At 39.0% G+C, this 27,948-nt stretch overlaps 1 long non-coding RNA gene across 1 annotated transcript; it reads right to left on the bottom strand.

The window, feature by feature from the left end:
• Window positions 1–4,012: 4,012 nt before the first annotated feature.
• Window positions 4,013–19,156, bottom strand: LOC123771752 (uncharacterized). Its single transcript, XR_011224688.1, has 3 exons — window positions 13,679–19,156; window positions 13,349–13,538; window positions 4,013–12,498 (listed from the first exon to the last, which is right to left on the bottom strand). It is a non-coding gene; the product is annotated as an uncharacterized lncRNA (long non-coding RNA).
• Between the last annotated feature and the right edge of the window lie 8,792 nt (window positions 19,157–27,948).

The raw sequence follows: 27,948 nt of genomic DNA, 5'->3' as shown, positions 1-27,948 counted from the left end.
TCTAGAACATTCTATTGCGAACACATTGGTGTAAAAATGAAATACGTACATAGAAAATTAAGGTCATGACAGTGAAAAGAATATACACTTTTCAATACTGGTTTCACCGATGTGCGGTAACAGGTAACACTTCGCCCACTTCCCACACTCTTGCGGGTGGGCCGCGATCATGATTCTACATTTATATGCATATGTCCGTGTAAAGAATTTTATTGCGATCTCAGAGATACCAAATTTAACACTAGTGGCCCTGTAGCTTAACAGTTCACCAGTAGATCAGTAGCTTCCTACTCACCTGCATGTTACATTAGTTAAAGCATGACAAACTTTGCTTCCACAATAGATGGAAATGTTTGCTATCAAACTGTCCCTTGAACATGCAAATAAAAATCATCATACTGATGTAATACAGTATAAACATTGACTCGAAAACAGCTATTGAAGTTTTAGGGCATCTTAAACCTACAGACATTTTAAATGTAATCACTTCAGTCCTCCTCTAAAACCTTCATCTACAAGGAACACACATTATATTTATATGTGGCCCCTTAGTCATGTAGGGATCTATGAAAATTAAATTATGGACAAATGAGCCTGAGAGGAAACAGGTAAGGATAATGTAGACCAACAACAAATTGACAAATATGCAGAAGAGGCATGACAACATGCCAGTAACCAAGCAAACCAACAAGAATTGGAAGATGGGGGGGAGGGATATATCAGAGGAAAGTGCAAAGCCATTACGACTATGGGGTGAGGGAGTTTTTAAGTTTCCCTTCTTGTCAACAAGCCACAGAATGGCGTTATCACCTTGTCTGAATTCCTTCCTGAGAAATCTACTCTCGCAGCTTCTGCGTATAACTACACCTCCTCATGTGGATCTAAGGGTTGGCTAGATGCCCATTTGCAAAGCAAATTAGTCAGGGTTATCAAATGTCAAGCCAAGTTAATTGATGACCTTCAACTTCAAGCCCAATCATGAAGTTACATAACTAAGAACTGATACCCACAATCAAACACCTAAAACTTAAACAAGATATTTCACAGAAGTGCTACAAAGCCAGCAACAAACAGCAGGAAATAATCATGAATATTGAAAACTAGCTAATCTCCATCCATATTCACCAATCTTAAAAATGAGCTGGAGCAGCAAAAATTACGAGACTCGGCGGTGATGTCTGTGCCTGTATTTCCTCAAGAAGCTGAAGGTGAAAACTGTATAGAAATTATGATGGGTAAACTTCAGTTAATGTTATATTGTCCATTATTCTTGTTGTTCATCACTTATATTGTCAATGAATTAGGTTTAATAATAATTCTTCTTAATTTGTTTATATTCCTACAAAATGTATTTAGTTAGTGCTGTACTGTATTTAACATCATCCCTATTTGTTATCACCTTTATCCTTGCCTCCAAGCCCATTTCTCTGTTACCTTAATGCAGTAGTATTTTACTGTATTTTTTAGATTTAATATTTTACTGTAATTACTTTTTAGATTTAGTATTTTAATGTAATTCTTTTTAAATTTAGTATTTTTTGTCCAATTATCATTTAAACTTTGCCTCTCTGTAAAGCATTCCTTTGATAGTAAGTTTGCTTTCTCACTTCAATCACCATTCTGAATGCAACCTAGCATAGACCGAGAATTAAACCTCTTATTGAGTATCTATGATAATTATCACTTTAATTCACTAAACTGCATGTATTATACAGAAAACTATTTTAAACCCTGTAATAAAAGATCACCATAAAGTATTACTAATTAACTTGTATGTAAGATCTTTAAGCAAACGCCTCGATGATGGCAGTGCCGTAATCCAAGTACTGAACAACAAATTCTTCTTTACGTACTAACTGAAACATGGTTAAAAGAGGACACATCTTACGTCTTTAACATCCCTAACTACTCAGCACTCCACAACTGTAGTCCAAACCAGAGGGGTAGTGATACTGCTATTTACTACCAATAAGAGCTATCATACTCATATGTTATTAAAACCAGAGATACCTATAAGGTAATGTAATTGTCAGGAGGATGCACTAAGCCGTTATGGCTATATAGTACTGTACTTAGAAGGGATGAGGATAAGGATTTAGAATAGGATGTAGGAAATGAATAGTGCCCAACCACTTGGACAGTTAGGGATTGAACGCCAACCTGCAAGAAGCGAGGTTGTCATTCTTATCATCCAGTCCAAGAGGTTGGGTAATTACTCACTTCTGGCGAGTAATCTTTGCCCAGTTCAGAGGCAAACTTAACAGTAGGAGCCATATTTAGAAATCCTAATACAGTTGTAACTGAATTTAATTTTAACCTCAAAAATTTAAGCAACGCAACAAACTTAACATAAACTACTGTAATGCTATCGGGTGATTTTAATATTGACCTCTGCCAGCCTGATAACCCTCAAGGTTATGCCTTGATTTTTATTTAGAGACTGCACATTTCAAAACATGCTGTTTCAAAATATTTTAATATTTGCCAATAATTTTTTAAATCTCTTCCACAATTCAAAAAGGTTATCTTTTAAAAAAAAATTATGTATTACCCTATTAAGCTTGTATATTATTCTCCCTATTATTTTTTAACATGTCTGAAATGCTCTCTGTACTTTTTCTGTTTACAGTAATAATAATAATAATATTATATTATTCAGAGAAATCACACTACAGTAATTGGATATGCAGTACAGTGGTACCTCCGTTTAGATATATAATCCATTCCCAGAGACGGTTCGCATACCTAAAATTTGTAAACCGAAACAAATTTTCCAATAAGAAATAATGTAAATTTAATTAATCTGTTCCACACTCCCAAAAATAAACTTCTAAATACATTTCATACATATTACAGTACAACAAATATTTTGTACTACAGTACTGTATGTACAAGTTATATCTTACCTTTATTGATAACTTGTTGGCGTAAGGAAGACTGTGAGGAAGGGGGGAGGAGGAGGAGAGGTGTTAGTGTTTGAACAGGAGTCCCCCTTCCATTATAACATCAGGCAGTGATGACTTCTCTCCGTTTTGCAGGCATACTACTAGGACCTGGTTGTGAGTCTCTGCCTGCTTGTCATACTAAGAATCTGTCTATAGACGCTTGTTTTTCCCTACGTTTTACCACTTGTCTGTATATACATTGTATATATACTGTATATACATATAACACATTGTCATTAATATGATTAAAGCAATGGCCTGTTACAGCTTTATCTGGGTGACACTGTTCAGCAAAACTTGGCAGTTCTTCCCATGCTGCACACATTTTCTTAATTAGGAAGGGACATCCTCTACTGTCTCCTCCTCCCCTGAAGAAATTTCCTCAGCTCTCACTTGTTGCTGCTCCTTGTGAAGGGCTAGGAGTTCGTCGGTGGTCAGTTCTTCGCTGTGTTCCTCCACCAATTACACATCAGCAACATCCAGCCTAGCTTAAACAACAGCCCTCGTTCCCTTTTCATGTTTACAAATGATCTCTTGTTTTTCCTCTATCGTCATCCTCGCATTTGTTTTCTTAGGTTGAACCTTACCATTGACTTTCTTGGGACCCATGGCGTGATATATAATACGTAATTACTTTTATGTGCAGAAACCAAAAAATGCACAAAAACAATGAAATTCTTTACAAAGAATTCAAGTGTGATCGTCACTAAGTAGGAGACTCTGGTAAATTGAAGTGTGCCTCGCCCGTGCCACCAGGAACAATGTGCTCAGTCGACCTATACGTGTACTGTATCAACAAACTTGCCAAGCGAGGCAAAGCTCGTATACCGAGTCAAATTTTTTAAGAAATTGAGCTCAAACTGAAATTCGTAAAGTGGGGCATTCGTAAACAGAGGTTCCACTGTACAGGTATATCAATTATTATTATTATTATTATTATTTCAATGTCAACCCTTGCTCCCACGTTACTGTATAAGCTCGCTTATCCAAAGCCCGCTCGCTTTAACAAATCTTTGGGTTATCCGGCAGTTTTTCAGTAAGGCTGGCGAAAATTTAGAAAGACAGGATGTGGTTGAATTATTTATTATTAATATCTTTATTGACAAAATTTAATTACAATTTTGCCTAATCTAAGGATTTCAATTGAGTCTTATTAAAGTGAGGATAATGCTGGTATTCACTGTCACACAGGACAGAGGATCATGCACAAGACAATAGGTCTTAACTGTAGGCTGAAGCACATATAATATCATGGTTACAATCAATGTTTTAATGTATGAATATGTAAAATCAACTCTGTTGTGCACTGCCACTCAAGGGCAGGGATGGGTTCATAAGAGATACAACTTAAATAAAATAAAATTGTTCTTCATTCTTTAAAATGGACAAGTAAATTTTGGATAAATTGTTAGGATGTATTGGATCTCCAGTACACCAGATTCAATGAAATAGTTACACAGTTGGTGATACAATAGGCCAGGATGTCTTAAAATCTTTTTACAGTTTCACATTCAACAATATAGTGTTCTAGTGAATGCATTTAAAGGTTTGTCATAGAGTTTACAGTCTGAATATTCTGGTAGTGGCTCAGCCTCACTAACCTGCCAGATGTGCCTATAGCAAAGACGAATTCGCATAATGACTACATCACATTGCCTGGTCCGGTTACTGTGCTGACCATACAAATACCTATTATTACAAAACTTGTCATATCTTTTAATACTGTAGCTTTCAGGTCTCTGGGCATTTCTTAGTTCCTCTAAATCTGAATTAATTTTTTTAATTTGTATGTTTCTAATAATTGCATTAGATAGTCCTAAGATAGATGATTGAATGGCTAGAAAAAGATGCCAATGACCCAGGATATGGTGTGCTGAGCGAAGAAGAGATTCTCCAATCTGTTACTGGCGAGGTGGATGAAGAGGACGACGCCGACGATGGCAATGAGGAACCAACATCACAGACAACAAAATACAGTTTACTCATGTCTTCTCGTGTCATGCTAATTAATTTTTCGTCCAACTGTGCTAATCCAGAAGTTGGAAATGTGTATCAGTACCTAAGGTGAACCAAAGAGCTGATCATAAAAGAAGCCAATGAACACAAAAGGCAAGTTAAAACTTGATTCTTATTTTGTAAGGACAGCAACCAAAAGCCCTTCAACCAGTGAAGCCTCACAAGCAAGCCAAGAGCCTTCAACAAGTGAGGCTTCAGCAGCTAGCAATCAAAACTGACCTTGCCAAGTTAATGTACTGTGCAGTAATTTTAATGTTTTGATAGGTCAAGCTATATAAATTTTCAAGAATTCTTAACTTTAAGATGTGTAGCATCAATCGAGAAGACAACCCACAAGATAAGCTGAAGTTTCTGTTTAAAATTAATTACAGTACTGTACAGTACTTGAATATATTATAATTATAGTCTGTGTGTGGCAATTCAAATTACAGTAGGTTGGTTGTGGTACAACAAATTGTGAATATGATAACTTTTAGAGTTCCCGGTAAGAGTTCCTTCTGCTTGTCCGGCAGGGGGTCCTTCCCATATACTGTAGTTTGGATAAGCGAGCTTATTACTTTATTTAACCAACTTGTATAATGTTAATGTCTACAGGTATCAAATTAACTTTAGCCTCATTAATCTGTAGATTATATATTACAGATTAAAGATTATATTATTACAGATTATATATTATTAGATTACAGATTAAAGATTATATTATTACAAATTATATATTATTAGATTACAGATTAAAGATTATATTATTACAGATTATATATTATCAGATTAAAATATTACCTTGTATACCCAAATATTGTGTTGAACACTTGATTTTAATAAACTATTGTAATATAACACATACTTTACTTTGAATCCTTTAATTGAAAGAAAGATAAAAAAATATTCTATATAACAATGCCGGACATTTAATAGAATAATTACCGGTAAGTCTTTTGGGTAATTTCAATATGTTTGTGAGAAAAAATCTGTGAAGAAAATAAAATTCATGGCATTAAATTTTTTTAATTATGCAGCATCAATGACAAGAGGGAGAGAAATGTATAGATATTTACTATGGAAATACAGTTTAATAACCACAGTTCATATTGCAAAGACTAACAAAAATTGGGATGCATCTAAAAAAAATTAGGATACAGCATGTAAGTTCACTATAGACAAACTTATGCTTTAAAAAAGTACTATAACCTGACCTTAGGCCTACAAAATATTGAACTGAATACAAGGTAATGCTGCCACCCCACTGATAAAGTACAGCATTGTATATAAAGACATGATATATAGCATTAGTGAACTGGGAAAATATAAAATATTATATATACCTGAATATAAAAAAAACAGTCACTTGTCTTCAGTCATTTAAGAAAGTTATTGACATTTACGGTAGGTTGAAACGTAGTACAGGTACAGTATTACATACATAATTTTTGTTTAAAAGTTGTGGTATGAATCAAAAAGGAAATATTCTATAAAATGACACTGGAATAGAAGCTGTACACTCAAAACTCATGGGTATATTAATGAAAATCTGGTGATGTTCGAAGTTTCAGTGTGTGCCAATGTAAGGAACGAGATTGAAAGCTGTACCCTAAAGTATCGCGAACAACACCCGCTCTTACTTTCTTATAAATAATGGAAGTGCAGGGGGTCTATATAGTAATAGTCACCAGTTCTAACTACATGGGACAAGAAACACACCTTGGGGGTACAAATTTTACAAAAAGGATTTTATTTAACAAATACTGTACCAGATTTTCCTCACTTCTTAGAGCAGGGGGGGGGGGGGGGAGGGGTTACTTGGATCCACCACAGGATTGAGACAAAAAAAGTGGAGGGGGAAGGGAAGGGTCCTTCTCCCTCTACAACCTGGGACTTAAGGTCATTACTCTATTCCACTCCTCATAGGTCACTATAAAGGGCCTGAGTTTACAAATGAATATACAAAACTCTAAAGAAAAGAGGAAGATTCCTATCCCTAACCCCTAAAGAAAAGAGGAGCACCGCTATAAACATCTATAATATTGCACTTATCGTGTTTGTTGGAGACCATCCACAACACAGGTCTAGTTCTCACTGCCTCTTCCAAGTGACTGATAGAGGCTTGCACATGCCCCTGCCTGCCTGGTTCCAATAATGTCCCCTCCCTATACATGTCATACACATTTTCCAATACTTCATTTATATGTCTTATAATGTTCCAGGCTGTTTTTCTACATTTAATACTGTTGTTTCTCTATATTTTCTTGCATTGAATCTGCTTTTTCTTAACCATTTTATCCCTTTTGTTTACATTTTTTTTTTTTTTTTTTTAAGATTACATTTTTCTGTTGAGATGATGCTCTGTGTATCTGAAAGGGGACACAATTCCAGACTGTTTTTCAACATTTAACACTGCTATTTCTCCCTACACAAGGGTCTCTCTCTTACATAATACACTGCTATTTCTCTTTACACAAAGGTCTCTCTCAATAGCACTGCTATTTCTCCCTACACAAGAGTCTCTCTCTCTTACATAATACACTGTTATTTCTCTCTACACAAAGGTCTCTCTCAATAGCACTGCTATTTCTCCCTACACAAGTCTCTCTCTCTTACATAATACACTGCTATTTCTCTTTACACAAGAGTCTCTCAATAGCACTGCTATTTCTCCCTACACAAGGGTCTCTCTTACATAATACACTGCTATTTCTCTCTACACAAGGGTCTCTCTCAATAGCACTGCTATTTCTCCCTACACAAGGGTCTCTCTCTTACACCATGTGATCAAATTCTTGTGTGCCAATATTTAGACAAATGGGTACTTTACCAGTTTCCCACATAATTGCAGACTTCTAAACATGAACACATTTATTTCCTATTAGAGTATCCACAATAGCCATTCCATTAGAGCAAAAACATAATGTACATTGTTACATACCAAAATGAACTTGTATTCAGTATAATATTGGTCAGTATTTCCCACATGATTACCAAAATGGCCACACGTTTCATGTTTTTATTTTTTTTTTTTTTTTTTTTTGCACATTGCCTGTGTTCTTTTGGTTTGTCGATAAGAATATATACAGTGGTACCTTAGTGTTCAACTGCCCTAGAGTACAAATTTTTTTATGTACGACGTAAAATTCATGGTAAAATTTGAATTGGTGTACTGTACAATGTTTTATTTGGAAGGCGACGTCTGTTGATACGCATATGGGTCAAAACGAGCATGGGGCGAGGCGCTCTCAATTTCTTTACCAGTGTACAGTATCTGGTGTAGTGACGACTGCGACCGCGCTTGAATTCTTTGTGAAAAATTTCATTTTTTTTTTTTTTTTTTTAACAAAAAGTTCTTATTATATATCATGCCATGGGTCCCAAGAAAGACATTGGTAAAATTCAACCTAAGAAAGTAGTTGTGAGGATGATGATAGAGGAAAAACAAGAGGTCATTCAGAGTGAGACAATGTGATGTTTCGCTACAGAAGAGTGTGAAAACGTAGGGAAAAACAAGTGTCTATAGACATATTCTTAGTACGACAAGCAGGCAGTGAGCCACAACCTGGTCCTAGTAGTATGCTTGCAAAACGTATGAAAGAGAGTAAAGAGAGTACCCCAGAAATGTCATCACTGCTGTTATAATGGAAAGGGGACTCCCCTTCCAAACACTAACACCTCTTCTCCTCAACATTTTCCATACGCCAACAAGAGTCCTCATTAAAGGGTAAGATATACATACTGTAATGTTGTCCAAAATGACTGGTATTCGGTATAAAATGTATTTTTAAGTTAATATTTTTGGGGTGTGGAACGGATTTACATTATTTCTTAAGGAGAAAATCCGTTTTGGTGTACGACACATCTCTGGGAACGGATTAGGATCCGAAACAAAGGTACCACTGTATACATACTAAAGCAACATTTAGGCATTTTACCTAAATAATTAGATGTATATCAGTTTGCAAATGAAAAATTTATTATCAGATTACATAAAATATTTGGCACTATAGAGGCCAAGAATATGAACTACATTTAATGGCCAAAACTCTAGGACTGGGTTATGCTAATTCCAGTTTAGCATAACAATACTGTATGATACCTTTTTCCGTAAATAACCTATATTAAAATTCAGCATTCTGGTAAATGATTGTACTGGTGGGGTAATCCGGTATTACCAAATGTTTATGGAGATAGGGAGTAGATAGTTGGCTGTGTATGGACAAACCTCTTAGATTTATGTAAATATAAACTACATTATTGTGACATTTTCTGATTAAAATGTTTGTGCTGAATGTTGAACTTGGAAAAACAATTTTACTAGGAAATAAACTCATTTTATTACAAAATAAGTGGCAGGTGATGCCTAAAGAAGTTGACGATCTAAGTGCCTATATTCTGGAGTCCAGCCTGTCCTCATAAAGAGTGGCAAAATACTCATTAATCCTGTCACCAAACCCCATTTGTAAAAGAAAAACACTTTACACACATGACTTACAACTGATAGCACTTGAACCTTTCTCAGTGTTTTCCTGAGGGCTTCTGTTTGAATTGCATGTCTGTAAATGCTTCACCTATGTACTACAAATAATTGCCAAAGGAACCTAATGCCTAACCAAACCTAATCTAGGCCCAACTGCAATGTACTGTATACCAAATTCTAATACCATCATAACATTAACTTTTATGATCAAATACCAATTTTTAATATGCTGTATGGAGTTTCATGAATGTGTCTTTGGGGTTGACCACAGCTTGGATGGCCATAGCCTTAGTTTATATGGTAATTTTTAAAAATTCCATTATGGGAAGGGAAGAAGAAAATTATACAGGTGGTGGTGGTGACGTAGCTATATATATTGACTCCTCTTGGCTTCAAGTCTAGGCCCCCACAACCATTTCTTACATATGCACTTTTGGAGAATATTGAAAGTGCCATCTGGTTTGGCAAAAAACATAATATTAAGTGCTAGAACAAGTAGAAATGTGGGAATTATGGGGATTAGCATACTGAGTATACCAGATGATATATGATGGTATGAAAGAGTGTAAGGGTAACAATCATGAGGAACGAGGATAGTTAGATATATAGATCAAATATCTGCATAGATGGTTCCTGCATAGATGGAATATACTTATATACTAGCCAAAAAAAATATTATTAGTGGAATATACAGACCTAGAAGAAGCCTATGATATAATTAATTGCAATTCATTTTGGTTGATTTTTAGATGGAAAAACGTGTATTTTAGTTTAGTTAATTTATTATGCACCCCATACCCATCCTGTGGGCAGTAGTGGAAAAGTTTACAGAGGCACATAATGGGCTCAGGGACTGAATCCATAAATTCAGTTAGCTAAGCAGGTTATGATCTTGATGAGCTAGTTACATGTTTTAATGTACTGTATATTAGTATTATATCCATGTGTTCAAGATCAACCACAAGTACAGTCTCTAAATTAAGTAGCTCACATATGTGCTAAGCTAGTTTCATAATTGATTTGCTTATTATGTACACCACTCTCCATACAGTATGCATCAGTGGAAGGGTTACTATCACCCACATTTATTACCTACAGTTAGCAAATGGGATATTTAGCTAAAATTTCTCATAGTAGATCACTCTGAATTAAATATTGTGAATAATTTTGCTGGCATGGTTTACATTTGGTCAGGTGTACATCAGCAGGTAATGCAACATCCCAGAGATCCTTCTAACTGAGTAAGTCAAGCAGTAGTAACATCTATGAGTCTCCTGATTTTATTGGATGTTTGGATGATCCATAGATGTGTGTCACTTCTTGCATGGTAGTATGATAGATGGAACTGCTAGCATAGATAAGTTCACTGTATCTCAGATCTACAAGGTTTTGTTGAAGTTCTTGGTGTAGTATCGTTCTCAAGTTGCTAGGAAGGCAACCTAAGGTTATAGATACTCAACTACTCCTTTGAAGGCAGATTCTTTGGCTAACTCCAGCTCTATCATGCATTCAGAGGCCAACATGAGATGGAATCCACATGAAATGGACATCATTAAAAATTATGTTGTAATTGTGTCTAGCTTCAGACACAAGCATGTTACAATTATGTCAAAGAGTTGAGTGCAATTAAGGATGATTAAGAATCACTTACAATTAATGTATGAAGTTTGGAGGCTTGTATACATTTTAGTGCAAGAATTAAGACAAATAGTATGGTCTGAAGGGTAGAGACTCAGTTGTTTATACGGACTCACCACTTAAAATATAAATATAAGCAATCACCCATTGACAGGACAACTGCCCTTCCAGCTGCACCCATGGGTCGGTGTAGGATAGCATCTGTGTATATAGTTTGAGAGAAAATGCTCTGTGGACAGAGCATCAATATGGCTTTAAGGCATTGAGCTTTGCCTCTAGATGAAGCTTGGGCCTCATCTTTAATTTGCTTCTCAGGTGGAAATGTTGGGATTAAAATTGGAAAAGGGGTAATCTCCCACAATGCAGGAAAGTGTTGTTCTCTCTCCTGGTACAAATTATAAATCTGATATATTCTGAGTTCAGTTCCAATTCTAGTTATCCATACTAAACAATGTTGACCTTTAATAAAGAAATTCTAGAGGGCTTCTGTGCAGGGTTAGAATGAGCTAGACTAAACATTTTGAGTTAATTTCAGTAACATGATCAATGACACTTGAAATATTAAGTTCCTTTCTCATATTAAGTATCTTTGTGGTATAAGAGCATCCAAAGATAATCCTCAAGGCTTTGTTCTGCAATTTTTCAAGCCTTCCAAGCTTTCTTCAGGTAGCAAAGCAAGCAGAGGTGCAGTATAATCCACTAAAGATATGATGTATGCAAGGTACTGTACATCATTTTGACAATTCTGACATTGGCACCATAGCCTGAGTGATAACCTGCAAGAGCCTTGAGAGCTCTGAGCCTCTCTTTATGCTGATGACAGAGTTTGATTACAATATGACCATATAATGGGACCTCAAGGTCAAGGTATTTGTATCTGTTTTCGTAGTCAAGTTGTGAGTCACCATACAGTTGCATCTTGCAAACAGCTCCTCCTTGCCTGGGTGGACGCTGATTTAGTATCTTTGTTTTTTCTGCTGAGATGACTCGACCTAGGAATTGATAGAAAGAGCCAGGTTGTTTAGAGAGGAGAGGAAAGACTGGAAAAGACTAGTCATAAGGTTAAAGAGCAAAAATATCAACATAGCAAAGCCAGAGAGAGGGATGAGTATCAGTAGTAGGAAGAACAGTTTCAAAATATTCCATATAGAGATTGGCAAGAACAGGGGAGGGAGACAGAGAAAGATAAGATCCCATAGTGACATTGCAATTTTAGAAAAATATTTACTATTGAAAGAGGAGTTAGTCAACATGGAGTCTGAGTACAGTTGGCGCAATTTTGCTTCTGCTGTTGCTTTTTGGTGCTGACGGCTGTTACAGTCGGGGCAGTTGTGGTTGTGCTGTAGATTTTGGGTGCAGTTGTCGCAGTAGTGCTTCCCTCAGGTTTGCGTACAGTCAGGACAACAGTAGCCATTGCTCCCAATGATGGAATATGATCTGAAAGAATAATTTGATTTAATATTTCCAATAAACCATATCTGAACTCAGTTGAAATAAAATTAATGAAAAATAAAATAAATACAAATAAATTATGAACATTTACCACTTGGTAACAATGAATGAATGAAGCAATGACTAATTTTCCTTCACGTCTCTTGAGATATGACATGATGACCAAACCACAACTCAGAACATGGAGAAGCGATAATTTTTCAGTCCGTGACAGACCATTATCAAGTCGAGATAATGGTCCAGGACGGACCGAAACATTGTCGCTTCTCCATCTTCTAAGTTGTAGTTTGGTCATCATATCTTCAGCCATGTTATAGCCTTCCCGGTTTGGTGCCTTCTTTTGATAATTACTTACTTCAGCCATGTTATTGTGACACATCGTCTGCACTGAGATATTACATGCTGGCCACTAGAAGGACCTTCACTTTTGAGCTTGAGTAGTAGTAAATTTGATGCAAGAGATGTATTACCTTTTTCTCCATTTCATTATACTTTCATATTGACTACCAAAATTCTCTTGTGCTTCAATTAATTACTTTTTTACACTCTTAGCACACACATGCCTTGTTCCCACAACAAAACATTTACTACAATAAGTACTTTATATTCATAACTTCATCCTGCTAATACACCTGTGTATCATCTGCCTACATGTGCTTTCATCTCCAAACACCTGAAATATGCACCTGACATCAATCACTTGTGACATTACCTCTGTCACCACACACCAGACACACCAGACTCCAGCCTTCACAGACATACCTGCTACTAATAGTTATATTACTGGATCAAACACTTGAATGGAATATAGTGAAGGGCCAGGTTGGGTAATCACCTGGAGGGTCCATAATGAAGAGCCAGATTTAGTTGCCTCCTGGAGGAGTAATTGCAAAGGGCCAGATTGGGTGACCACATGGAGGTCTATAGTGATGGGCCAGGTTCAGTTACCACCTAGAGGGCCGACTGCGAAGGGCCAGGTTGGGTGACCACCTGGAGGGATGGATCACATCAACTTACACAAGTACCTACCTTGAGGCTACCTTGAGGTGCTTCCGGGGCTTAGTGTCCCCGTGGCCCGGTCGTCGACCAGGCCTCCTGGTTGCTGGACTGATCAACCAGGCTGTTAGACGCGGCTGCTCGCAGCCTGACGTATGAAACAAAGTACCTGAAACAAAGAAATTTTTCTCATGAAAAAGAACGTCAAAGACCAGTGATTCCAGGTCTTAATCAGTGCAATGTGCCATTGTCTTCCTAATCTTACAAGAGTTGTGATGACTTGAGATATCAAATCATATTTAGGAGAGTCGTACAGCTAAATTCTTCTTTTGGTATAGCATTTACAAATACTGTAATAAATGGTTTCCTTTTTTAAATCTTGTACAACAACTAAGTTTCATTGTTATTGCAATTAACTTATTAGTCTTTAATACAAACATCTTTTGATCAAATTTACAGAAGTGTTAGTACAGTTTGCTAAATAGATTTAGGATTCTTAAAACATCATAGGCAATACTTTGGGAATAGGGGCATATGCCCAGTGATGTGTGCCCCCTATAAAGTGTTACAAAATCGATTGCAAAAATTTATTTCCCGTGTATCATAACAGTGTCGGCAAAGCTATTTTTGCATTAGAAAGACTCTTGATGTCAATTAATTGATTCCAGTCTATCCATGAACAAACCCTAGCTTAACACAGTTGACAACCTATCACTATCACAACATGCTTGACAACCAATCACTAACATGGCATGCTTGACAATGCCAGTGTGCAAAGGGACATAGGAGTTCCAAACTGGATACTCTGGCAAAAATCATATAACAATGATGCCATTGGCACCCTATAAATGCAATATTCTTTGAACAAATTTCACAGTGTGATAAAAAGTTATATCAAGATACAATTCTGCAAAGATCTGAACCCACTGTCCTTAATTGCAAGTTAGGTCATACTGCTCACTCTACTACCACTCCTAACACTATTGAAGTCAATTAGGGTTGATATTTATCACCTGCCTATCTTGGGCAGCACATGTCTATAACAGTACGTACATGCAAATTAAATGCATCAAGACTCTTGCCTTACTAAAAATCTTATGGCATATATCATTGGGTTCCAATAAACAAATACTTCTGGAACTATGGATGCCCCATATACCAACATTTATTGACTTGACCTCAAATTGTCATTGTCTTGGCACTAAATGATGTTTGCGTGTGCCTTAAGTTGAGGTAGGGGCCTTATTCTTTTCCAGCCCTAACCTTATATGTGGATGCTGATCTACTGTCATTACAAGACCACTATGATCAGTATTGTCTGCCTTACAGATGGACAAATGCCCCTCTTGGGAGTTCTGCTTGCTCTCATTTGCAATATTTTACTGCAAAATTAAACAGGAGTCAAGAATGGCAAGCTTGTAGGAGTCTCTCTCTTTGTGCACTTTCACAATGTGTCTATTCGTATTGTGCCGTCTTCACCCCCCCCATGAAGTCCAAATTGTTAAATTTGATGAAGCTCCAACCCAGTGTTTCTCATCCTTGTACCCTTGGGATAATTGTGGGTCATACTTTAGATACACATGGATTATTTTTGGTTTCTGTCTTTGCTCCTCATACTCTTTAAATGAGAAAAATGGCACTTTTCCCTGATGGTTCTCCGCTTCCCTTGTAATGGTGATAGTGGGTGGTGGTACTGTTTGTAATGGTGGTAGTGGGTGGTGGTACTGTTTGTAATGGTGGTAGTGGGTGGTGGTCTGTTTGTAATGGTGTTAGTGGGTGGTGGTACTGCTTGTAACACGTAATGGTGGTAGTGGGCAGAGGTACTGCTTGTAAGGGTGGTAGTGGGTGTGGTACTGTTTGTAATGGTGTTAGTGGGGTGGTGGTACTGTTTGTAATGATGGTAGTGGGTGGTGGTACTGTTTGTAATGGTGGTAGTGGGTGGTGGTACTGTTTGTAATGGTGGTAGTGGGTGGTGGTACTGCTTGTAATGGTGTTGATGGGTGGTGGTACTGTTTGTAATGGTGGTAGTGGGTGGTGGTACTGTTTGTAATGGTGGTAGTGGGTGGTGGTACTGATTGTAATGATGTTAGTGGGTGGTGGTGCTGCTTGTAATGATGGTAGTGGGTGGTGGTACTGTTTGTAATGGTGGTAGTGGGTGGTGGTACTGCTTGTAATGGTGTTGATGGGTGGTGGTAGTGGGTGGTGGTACTGTTTGTAATGGTGTTAGTGGGTGGTGGTACTGCTTGTAATGATGGTAGTGGGCGGTGGTGCTGCTTGTAATGGTGTTAGTGGGTACGGGTGCTGCTTGTAATGGTGGTAGTGGGTGGTGGTACTTTTAGAATGGTGGTAGTGACTAATCACAACACCATTAGGAACTGATGATACTGGGTGTTAGCAAGAGTGTCATCATTGCTAGTTATAAGACTGGCAGCACTGTGTGGTGGTGATTGTGGTTGTTGGCACTGTGCGGTAGTGGTGATCGTGGTTGTTGGCACTGTGTGGTGGTGGTGGTGGTGACACGCGGGAGAGTGTGGAGGTATATTCTTGGTGCCAAGTGCTGGCTGCTTCAGTCCCCTCCAACTGGCTAGGGCAGCAGCCTCTGTACCTTATCTCCTCTCCCATTTCCCATCTCCCCTCCCACCCTTCCCCCTTCCCCTCTTTTCTCTCTATCCTTCCTCTTCCTCCTATCCCCAACACATGCTCATATCAGAGGTTGTAGGGAAGGTAGTGGTGCTTGTGGTTGTAGGAGTGATAGTAATGGTGGCTGTGGTGATGGTAGCTGCAGTAATTTTGGTTGTGATGCTGGTAGTTGCGGTAATGGTGATTGTGGTGGAGGGGAGAGGGGGGGGGTTAGTTGTGGAAATGGTGGGGAAAGTTGCAGTAATGGTCGTTGTAGTAGTGGTAGTTGTGGTAATGATGGTTGTGGTGGTTGGGGGGTGATGGTTGTGGTGGTGGGAGGGGTAGTAGCATTTATGCGTCAACCTGGCAACCTGTCCTCACACTTAATGCACACTAAACTTGACGCTACCACAATCGCAACGTTACAAAATTCTATTGCTTGAGTGAAATTAAAAGCACCTCAATATTGACGCTTCCTCGAACAAATGAACATCAATCAGCTTCGATATGTTTGTTATGTGGTAAAATGCTTCTGGGAATCTGCAGGTTAGGCAAACAAACACACTTCAAATAGCGAAAATGGGCTCGGGAGCTAGAGTTCGACACACAAGCAGACGTAAGCGTTTGGTTTCTAATCTTCGATTATTAAATTTTTAAAAATTTCTTTGAAGTAGTGTATGTACTCACCTGAATGTGCTTGTAGAGAGGCATTAACACTCGAGTCCATTGATCAAGATATCGGTCGTTTAGATTAGACGCTAATAGAGGTAATTAGACTATTAGAGTCTAGAGCAATGACGTGAACTCTTATATTAGTTTGTATTATGGAACTATGTATGAGGAAATGTATATGCTTATCTCTCAGAATGTTTGGTGATACGTTTATTGTTTGTGATGTGTATATATGTATGTAATAACACGATGTACTGAACGGGGTGAGAATAGCTTGAGCTACCTCATCCCTGTGTGTGTATTTTACCTCAATAAACTTATTTCAATTTCAATGTATTGTGTCGGCTTGAACTACTATACCGGCAGCCCGTTCTAATTGTAAAAGTATTTTCTGGCATTTCTAAAGAAAATCTAGAATTGATTTGAAATAGCCTCACATTTGAGAGTGATTTCCATGCCAGGGGTACATATGCTGTGGGAATACAACGTTCTTAAAGCTTAACGTTCCTAAAGACTTAAAAAGAGTCTGCGTTCTGTCGTTTACGGTTATCTGTCAACACGATGATCCTCAGCCGTTAGGATTATATCTGTCTCCAGATCTGTCTCCGCCGAGTCGGTGAAGATAACGTCCTGGTCATCCTGTCTGGTCCGTCATACCATTACCTTGCATATTTGAGTGGGAGCGCGTTAAAGAGCTTGGTTAAAAATACGATTATAATGCTGTAGCAACTATATTAAGCAACTTGTTAATATATAGTTGCTACGATGCAAATGCAACAAACGTCTTGCAATATATATTTTTTCCCTTCGTTACGTCCTTAAGGCCTATCAACCAGTCAGAGACTATAACTGTAACCCTCTACCATCACCCACGGGATGGGTATGGGGTGCATAATAAAGACTCCATCAAGACTATTAAAGGCTTAAGATTAGCTGAGCAAGAACTAAGTAAACCCCGTGTATAGACGCCCAGAAGTGGTGACTCTGTGCATATATCCCCTGCCCTTCTCTCCCTATAACTTCCTATAACCCTATAACTCCCTATAAGACTGTGATGTTATGGGAGACAAGATCCAGAGGCCGCCTAAGACCGTGGAGAGGTGGTGTTGGTCTTCAACACCAAGTAACACTTCAGGCGTCTGACTTCAGCGCCACAGTCTGCCTCAAGACTATTTTTACTGTTGGTTATGACGCTGGAAAATGTCGTTTTGGCGTTGGACTTTTATTATCAAAATATATACCCCGGGTGCCTTAACTCCCGCCTGTACACAACTTCCCAGTGTTTAGTAACTTCTGTTATTCTCCAATCATAGTGTTGGGTAACCTTGTGAGGCTGTTTATACAGTGTCTCTGTTATTATGGGTGACCAATGCAGTAGTCTTAAAGCCTTCTGTAACCCTGAACTGGTATAATTATAATTCATTAGTAATTATGAGTATGACGTCACACCTCATGCTCACCATATATATATAAAACATTTTATCTTATTTTCGTGAGGTTGGGTTTAGGCTGCGTAATGTCTGGTTAGATTAGCTGCGTTTCAAGAATAGCGATGACAGAAAGGGGGGTACATATACTTTTTTCATGTATTTTTAGACCCGACTATGTGTATTATGTACCGTAATTACATGTTTAATGAGCTATATATAGTGAAGGGTGTGGTTAGTGGTGATGGTAATTTTTTCGAGTTACCACAACGTACAAAATACAAGGTGGTAACTTAACCAGAAACGGACAAACCCAAGCCACCCATCTAACCTAGCAATGCGTAAAAAAAAAGTTGTTGCGAACTGCTACTTTTTGTGGTAGTTTATAAATGCCTGTCCTCTAGAGAGACGGTGGTTCTCAGGTAAATTCAGGTAAATAACGGCTTGCGAAAGTTCACGTTTTCTATGCATAGGTCCATCGGTTAAGATAGATTCGGCCAAATTAGTACACTGATTTTCTGTCCATTGTCACAAATCGAGAAAATGGCCTGTATAAATTGTTCGTTGGGGGACCATAACGTACAAATTGAGACGTATTAGTTGAGAGGACGGATTTGGCAAGTACTCTTGGCTCGACTCGTGTCACCAGATACTGTAAGAAAAAGCCCAGACGGAAGGAAGGTGAGGGAGTGAACTCTGTGTACTCCCTGATCTCTCTCTCTGTCTTCTTGTACCCCGAGCTGTGTCTACAGAGATTTTCCCTTCTCTCTGACAGGAAATGTGTATGTTTATCTCTCAGAATGTTCGCTAACACGTTTATTGCTTGTGATGTGTGTCTATGTATGTATTAACACGACGTACTGAACGGGGTGAGAATAGCTTGAGCTACCTCATCCCTTTGTGTGTATTTTACCTCAAACTTATTTCAAATTTCTCTCTAACCCCCCCCCCCCCTTCCCTTTCATGTACCCAGAATATAACAATGTACGTTTATATGTTCCTCGTGACGTGTAATAGTTATTATGTATCATTAATCTTGGCTATGTTCTTTGATAAATATTTGTCAGGTCTTAAGTTTTTTTCTTTATTGTATATTTAGGATTCGAGCCAATGTGTTTCATATTTAACATAAAACGCCAACAAATGTATCTGGAAAATTTACAAACCGTAATCAACATCTTTTACGATTAAATTTCTCAGTTTTTTGTTTAAGCTATTAGTTTTCTTTACATAAAGCTTCTTAATTGTTTAAATTTATTTATATTTTCGTTTGTCTCTATATGCATAGCACTCAAGTTCCTCTTTACTGGTACTAATGTGGTAGTAACGTAGCTACTTCATTACGGGTTATTCATGCCCGTGCCACCTCTTGGGCGGCTTAATCTTTATCAATCAATCAGCTACTTCACCAGACACGGCAAGCCTAGCAACTGTGCTCACCTCCACCACACCAAAGGAAGTTACAGCCCCGCCCCTGTGCCACTACGGGCTCACCATAGCCCGTGCTACTTGGAACTTGTTATTCCCAGTAGCTGAATCTTAAACAACAACAACCAGACCAAAATACTATCTGTGGCGGTTTTAGAAACTATCTCTCTTTTTTTAGAACGTTTCGGCGCACGTGGTATAAATTGTTTACTGAACTCTTAACTTATAAAATACCATATTTGAAGTCTAAACGAAGACTTTTTGGTGTACTTCCGGGTAGTACTGGTACTGCTGTACGGACACACGTACCAGAGCTGGCGAGGAGGAAAGAGAGGAGAGGATTTGTATATTTAGATACATACAGATTTAGATACATTTATATTCATGCAGTTACCCCTAGACGGAGTAAGGTAAAGGGAAGGTTGGTGGACGGAGAGAGAAAATGAAGGGAGGGCGGGAAGATTGCTGTTAGTTAGACCCCCTTGTTGGTTAGACCATTAGTTGGTTAGACCATCACTTGGCTAGACCATCACTTGGCTAGACCATCACTTGGCTAGATCATCAGTTGGCTAGACCATCACTTGGCTAGATCATCAGTTGGCTAGACCATCACTTGGCTAGATCATCAGTTGGCTAGACCATCACTTGGCTAGACCATCACTTGGCTAGAACATCAGTTGGCTAGACCATCACTTGGCTAGACCATCCTATCCCAAACAACGCAACTTCTCCTAAGTGGGTATATAGACCTGTAGGACACAATAGTTAGTAGCAGTTGATTGATTGACAGTTGAGAGGCGGACTGAAAGAGCAGAGCTCAACCCCCGCAAGCACAACTAGGTGAATACACCCACGTGCTCCCAGATATCGTGAGGTATACTCCCCACGTCTAGAACATTACACCTCCACAACATTTTAAGAAGGTAAACAACGCTAGATACGAGATCAAAGCGTGAAAGGATCTCTTGTGTGTGGGGAGGGGGGGAGCGAAAGTCCACAGGAAATGGTGCTTAGAGGGTAAGAGAAGAGACAAAGGCAGTTAAAAATATATTTAGACCCCATCACGTGTCAATGGCCGCAGAGAGAACGTTAATCAATGGAAACGCTGTACGACACCTTTTTTTATGTGAACGAACACAGAATACGTGATGAGCCACAGAGCAGAGGCCACCAGCCAGGGATCCACCGGGAATTATGGCCGAGCTTTGCTTCTTAACAACAAGAAAATAACTTAAGACGGGGGGTAGAAATAGCCTAAGCTACTCTATCCCTTTGAGATGTATTTCTTTCTTGTCTCGATAAACATACTTGAATAACTTACGATAACGCACGGTATGTACCTTAGGCTTATATCAAGCCCCCCCCCCTCCCCCAAGGTCGAACTACTGACCCGCCCCAGGATGGAACCCCACAACAGTTGACCTATTCACCGCTAGGTGAACAGAGGTATTGGGTAATAGGAAATGTGTACAACCATTTCTGATTGAGATTCCAGGTTTGAAACATTTCCGATTGAGAGTGGAGAACGCAGCTAACTGTATTACCAGAACCCCTTTTGCGTAATAGTGGCTTTAGGCATTGTATGCACTAGCTCTATCTATAAATCCATCAATCTTTGTAAAATCTCTTGTATGTATGTACCTTACATAAATAAACATTTATTTATTTATTTATTTATTTATTTATTTTGAGAATCCGAATGATTCCTATCCTCTATTTCACTTCCAGAAAACTATCATTTACACCTAGTGTAACCATATTCTACCCTAGCTTGTAAAATTCCAATAGGTTCAGATATCCTGATCAATTGGTTAGACAAGACAGACCCACCCATTTCACAATGTAATAATAGGTCCAAAATCTATGTAAGGATTGCCTCGTTAAACACCACAGTCCTATTTTACATGTTTACTTCATATTAAAACACGAGGAGCTAACTGATAAAACATGCTATTCAAGGCTTTAGCTCTGGCAGTGACACTGAATCCCCTATATAAACTGCTGGCGACACCTCAAGACAGGGTTCAGTCCCTGAGCCCATTATGTGCCTCTGTAGCACTTTCCCACTACCGCCCACAAGATGGGTATGAGGTGCATAATAAATGAACTAAACCTAAACGTTATACTAATTATGCATACATAGAAAGCATAGCTAGAATATTTTCAGTATGAATGCGGTAATTAACCAGTAATGGGTAAATTATCGCCTAGGGTTGCCATCAGAAAATCATAGTTCATAGAATCGGACAACTTTTCAGTATTTCAAGTATTTAAAACATCATAGCAACACAATGACGATACAGGGTGAACAACCCAGCGGGTTTTCTTCCTATTGGGGAGTGTTGTACATGCTGCTATGGCGGTGTGTCCACTCACAAGTTGAGTGGCGCTGCCCAATAAACTCGCCCCTCGGGGCAAAAATTAAACACAATGACGTGAAAACTCATATGGAACAAGTTTCTCGACACAACCCGGCTTTCATTACCTAGCTGGAATGCGGGCAGCAAAACGAGAATAACAGACTATCTCTTTATAGTGTTGTACCTACCTGGTTGATACCTGGTTGATGGGGTTCTGGGAATTCTTCTACTCCCCAAGCTCCGGCCCGAGGCCAGGCTTGACTTGTGAGAGTTTGGTCCACCAGGCTGTTGGATGATACCTGGTTGATGGGGTTCTGGGAGTTCTACTTCCCAAGCTCCGGCCCGAGGCCAGGCTTGACTTGTGAGAGTTTGGTCCACCAGGCTGTTGCTTGGAGCGGCCCGCAGGCCCCGGTTCTAGACATAAGGTTCTATCGCCAGTTGCAGAGCTACCAAGAACCTTGAGAATGACTTTAAAGCATAAGATATCAAATTTTACCGTATCACAATTGTTTTAGGATGTCACACTGGCGTTAGGATATCACACTGGCGTTAGGATGTCACACTGGCGTTAGGATGTCACACTGGCGTTAGGATATCATACTGGCGTTAGGATATCACACTGGCGTTAGGATATCACACTGGCGTTAGAATATCATATTGGCGTTAGGATATCACACTGGCGGTAGGATATCACACTGGCGTTAGGATATCACACTGGCGTTAGGATATCACACTGGCGTTAGGATATCACATTGGCGTTAGGATATCACACTGGCGTTAGGATATCACACTGGCATTAGGATATCACACTGGCATTAGGATATCACACTGGCGTTAGGATATCACACTGGCATTAGGATATCACACTGGCGTTAGGATATCACACTGGCATTAGGATGTCATATTTGTGTTTAATCAAATATAAGTAGAAAACCGGCAATAGCCATGGCGCCGCCCTGCTGGCCAATAAAGCTGGCTGGCAAGGGCCGTCAGCTATCTCTCACGTGTGAGTGATTTCAAAACAACTGCCCAAAATAAATTACAGTATTGATAATTTGACGTCATATCCACTTTTATAGCTTGAACTTTAAACCGTAAGAGAACGTAAACAGTACACAACAATGAAGCAATATAAATTATGGGTATATGCATGCATGCAGTGTTCGAACGTTACACAACCCAAGGTTATTTGAGGGGATACTAGTTTATCCAACGCAACACTGTTGGTTCGCCAACGGAGTTAAAAAACCAAACGGACGCAACCCAAACAGACCCGACCCAGCCCAAACTAATGTAACCTAACCCAATCTAATCAAATTTAATCTAATCTAGCCTAACCAAACGCAACCCAACCCAGCATAGGCGTGCAGGGCAGGGTGGAGTTTACCCTAGGATAAACATTCTAACCTACCGGTATACCTGTATATGGTTTTGACAATCCGAAAAAAAGAGAGCTTTATCAAATGGTCTCGTGTAGGGTTTGACGATTACCCCGTTTGAGCCTAGCTAAATACTGTACTGTACTTATCAGTGGCTACGGGGGAGAGTGAGGTTTAGCTCTTTATGCCCCTGCCTACTAGTCTTGTACCTGCTGTGTTTCAATTTAACTATTCTGACATTTAAATTTTTTTTTTTTTTTTTTTAATCTGGCCATAAAGTTGTGGATGGAGGTGGTTTTCACAACTATTTTTAGGGTATTTCAATTGTTAACTATCCGTACAGGGTAAGAGTACTTACGTTCCTTAGGCTCATTTGCGTTTCCGGCTTCCACTTGTGTCCTCTTGCCCTGCTTTCTCTCAATCTATGCAGCAGATCCTGTGACCTGAGTATACATGGGTGCTCACCTAGTTGGACTTGTGGGGGGAGGGGGAGCTGAGCTTGTTCTTTGATCCAGCCTCTAAACCTTCAATCATCTGGTGTCCAGGTTCCCACTATGCTTCTTAGCACTTTCCATTTGTTCACTACTCTGCCTCTGAAGAAAAAAAATGATGAGAAGCACACCTGTACTTAGTTTCCGTGTCCCCAAGTTCATGTACCATCTGTGCCAAGTAGTCTAACTTTGTCAACCATGTCCATTCCATTATAATTTTATATGTAGTGATCGTGTTTTCCTCCTTTCCTCCTAGCAATGTGGTGCAGCTGCAGTACTGGGTAGGTTATGTGGTTTTTACTCGAACCAAACAACCAATGCTGAGTTTAATATCCATCAACTTTTGCTAGATCATTAACTACACATACTTTTTACTCTTTGACAGATACTGTACTAATATTACAAATACTGTGGAAAATAACAAAAAAAACTATTAAGGTTTTCTAGCTGTAATAGTTTATTATATAAGTCTAATGCAATTCCATTATGTAAGGCTAATTAATGTAAGTCATATGTGTTTGTGAATCAGTGTAGAGAAGAGTCCATAGACTGATATATGGTTCTGATGACAAAACCTGAGGACACATTGACCACACCATACATTCACCTCTACACGTGTATCCATCTTGGAGCAATCATTATACAGCTGCTGGTTGATGAAGTAACTCAGTGGTGTGTTGCTGAAGCCCTGCTGAACTTCCCACTGGTCTTTTTGCTGCTGTACCTCGTTTTTGCCACTTTTCCCATCTACCATGTGAGTTACCTTGCAGATCACCACCTACCATGTGAGTTACCTTGCAGATCACCACCTACCATGTGAGTTACCTTGCAGATCACCACCTACCATGTGAGTTACCTTGCAGATCACCAACTATCATGTGAGTTACCTTGCAGATCACCACCTACCATGTGAGTTACCTTGCAGATCACCATCTACCATGTGAGTTACCTTGCAGATCACCACCTACCATGTGAGTTACCTTGCAGATTACCACCTACCATGTGAGTTACCTTGCAGATCACCACCTACCATGTGAGTTACCTTGCAGATCACCAACTATCATGTGAGTTACCTTGCAGATCACCACCTACCATGTGAGTTACCTTGCAGATCACCATCTACCATGTGAGTTACCTTGCAGATCACCACCTACCATGTGAGTTACCTTGCAGATCACCATTCTCATGGCCCGGTCTCTGATCAGGCATCCTGGTCAACAAGACAATTGGATGTGGCTGCTTGCAGCCTGAAATGCTTAAAAAAAATTAAATCTGCATTTTTAATTACATTTCTAGTAAGGAAATGCTCTGTTTCTTCCAGCTGTTGTTCTAAAAAAAAGATGCAGTGGCAAAAAACATTTTTAATTTAAGTCAACATTTACTAATGTAAAATGAAAGTAACTTGTAATTTTTTCTCTACTTTGATTACATTTCTAATAAGAAAAATTGGTGTTCTTTCCATGTACAGTATATGCTGCCTAAACATGATTAAATATTCTGTATTTTATTTGTATTACAGTTCATTACATATACACATCAAGACTTGCAGAAAGACACATTATAAACAAAATTTTATATTGTAAATTTATGGTTGAAATCTACAGCTTGGCACTCATCATATAACAGATGTAGACACATTTTAGCCCATTTTTTCATATAAAGCTCAAGCTCATTACCAGCTTTGCTGAGATGATGTTTACAGTTCAAAACATATTCTGATGTGAAAATTATCATCAATGCTAGAAGCATTAGTATTGCTCATCATTCAAAATATATGCTATAAATTTTATGTTTTTTTTCCCATATGTTAAGCTTAAGTTAGGTGAATTTGCAACAAGCACGACTTTCTAGGAGCACTTTTTAGAGGATTTACAGTATGGAGGCAGCCTCTGTGGACACCCAGACCTGCATGTAAACACAAAATATAGGGTCTCATTCCCATCACATGCACGGGGTCTATTGGAAAACAAGTTAATTTACTCCAATGAATAGAGAAATCAGGTGCCATATTTGCATTTATATATTAAGAGTTCTTTAAATAAATGTTGTTTAAACAATGAATACTAAAATTCAATTACTGTACTGAATAATTTTAGCTTCTGATGCTGTATGAAATGATAAAAGGCCGCAATTTATACTCTGGAGAATGATACTGATTACAATTATAGATAGTACTACCCGAATACCTAAGGAACTCCATTGGGATTCATGATCCCAAATTTGCAGAAGGAACTGGTCAGTGGGACACTCTTGTCAATTCACACCCTCGACCAACTTTTCCAAACGACGGCAAACAGGCCAAATGGGATAGCCCCATAGTGAAGAACATCGCCAAAGCATTGCTGGAGGCAGCTTCTGAGAAGGACAAAGCACATCTCCTAGCTGTGCAAGCCCCCCATGCCAGGGACTTCCTGTTGGCAGTCCCTAATTCCCCCTTGGGCACCCGCCTGGACCATCGGGCCCTAAGTATTGGCGTTACCCTGCGCCTTGCCGCCCCTATCTCCACTGAACACCGGTGTATTTGTGGCTATGCACGGGCGGATCAATACGGCAGCCATGGTCTCATCTGTCCAAAACACAGGGAAAGATTGCCAGACATGAAGCAGTCAATGACATCATCAAGAGAAGTTTGGCTACAGCTGGGTGTCCAGCACAAAGGGAACCTCAGTTGTGCAGACCTGACAACAGCCAAAAATGCCCAGATGGAGTCACCCTGCAGCCTTGGAGGGAAGGTAAACAGGTTGTATGGGATTACACGTGTGCGTCTACATTGGCTACGGGAATTAAACCTCACGTCGCTAGAAGACAGAAGAGTTACGGGGATATGATCACCACGTACAAGACTCTCAGAGGAATTGGTAGGGTAGATAAGGACAGGCTATTTAACACAAGGGCCACATGCACTAGGGGACACAGGTGGAAACTGAGTGCCCAAATGAGCCACAGAGATATTAGTAAGAATTTTTTTAGTGTCAGAGTGGTTGATAAATGGAATGCATTAGGCAGTGATGTGGTGAAGGCTAACTCCATGCACAGTTTCAAGTGTAGATATGATAGAGTCCAATAGGCTCAGGAACCTGTACACCAGTTGATTGACAGTTCAGAGGCGGGACCAAAGAGCCAGAGCTCAACCCCTGCAAGTACAAATAGGTGAGTACACACACACACACATCCAGTTGATTGACAGATGAGAGCCGGGACCAAAGAGCCAAAGCTCAACCCCCCGCAAGCACAATTAGGTGAGTAGACACACACACACATGCACGCCACGCTTTCTAACTTCTGAATTGCTTTTAAATACATGGATGGCAATATACTAGAGAAATTGTTCACGATTTTTGTTAGGCCAAAGCTAGAATATGCAGCGGTTGTGTGGTGCCCATATCTTAAGAAGCACATCAACAAACTGGAAAAGGTGCAAAGACATGCTACTAAGTGGCTCCCAGAACTGAAGGGCAAGAGCTATGAGAAGCGGTTAGAGGCATTAAATATGCCTAAACTAGAAGACAGAAGAAACAGAGGTGATATGATCACTACGTACAAAATAGTAACAGGAATTGATAAAATCGATAGGAAGATTTCCTGAGACCTGGAACTTCAAGAACAAGAGGTCATAGATTTAAACTAGCTAAACACAGATACCGAAGAAATATAAGAAAATTCACTTTCGCAATTAGTGTGGTAGACGGTTGGAACAAGTTAGGTGACACAGACAGACAGACAGACAGACAGACAGACAGACAGACAGACAGACAGACAGACAGACAGACAGACACGCACGCACGGTTCATGTAATAGATACTTATACCTGTACTCACTACTGAATAAAATAACAGGGAAAAAAGATTGAATTGGCATGTGTGAGGAGCCATTTCATGATGTAAATCAAAGTAAAATGATTCACTAGAGAATAAATGTTAAAAAAATAATAATAAATAAATAATATACAACTAATAATATATAATTAATAATAATAATAAATACAGTATATAATTAATAATAATAAATAATATAATGAAATCTGGAGGATACAACAAAAGAAATGGAAAATGAAACAACTGCA

The sequence above is a fragment of the Procambarus clarkii genome, chromosome 75, assembly GCF_040958095.1.
Source record: "Procambarus clarkii isolate CNS0578487 chromosome 75, FALCON_Pclarkii_2.0, whole genome shotgun sequence".
Classification (NCBI taxonomy): Eukaryota; Metazoa; Arthropoda; class Malacostraca; order Decapoda; family Cambaridae; genus Procambarus; species Procambarus clarkii.
The sequence above is the reverse complement of the archived record's forward strand: the minus strand, read 5'-3'. Positions and strand labels throughout refer to the sequence as shown.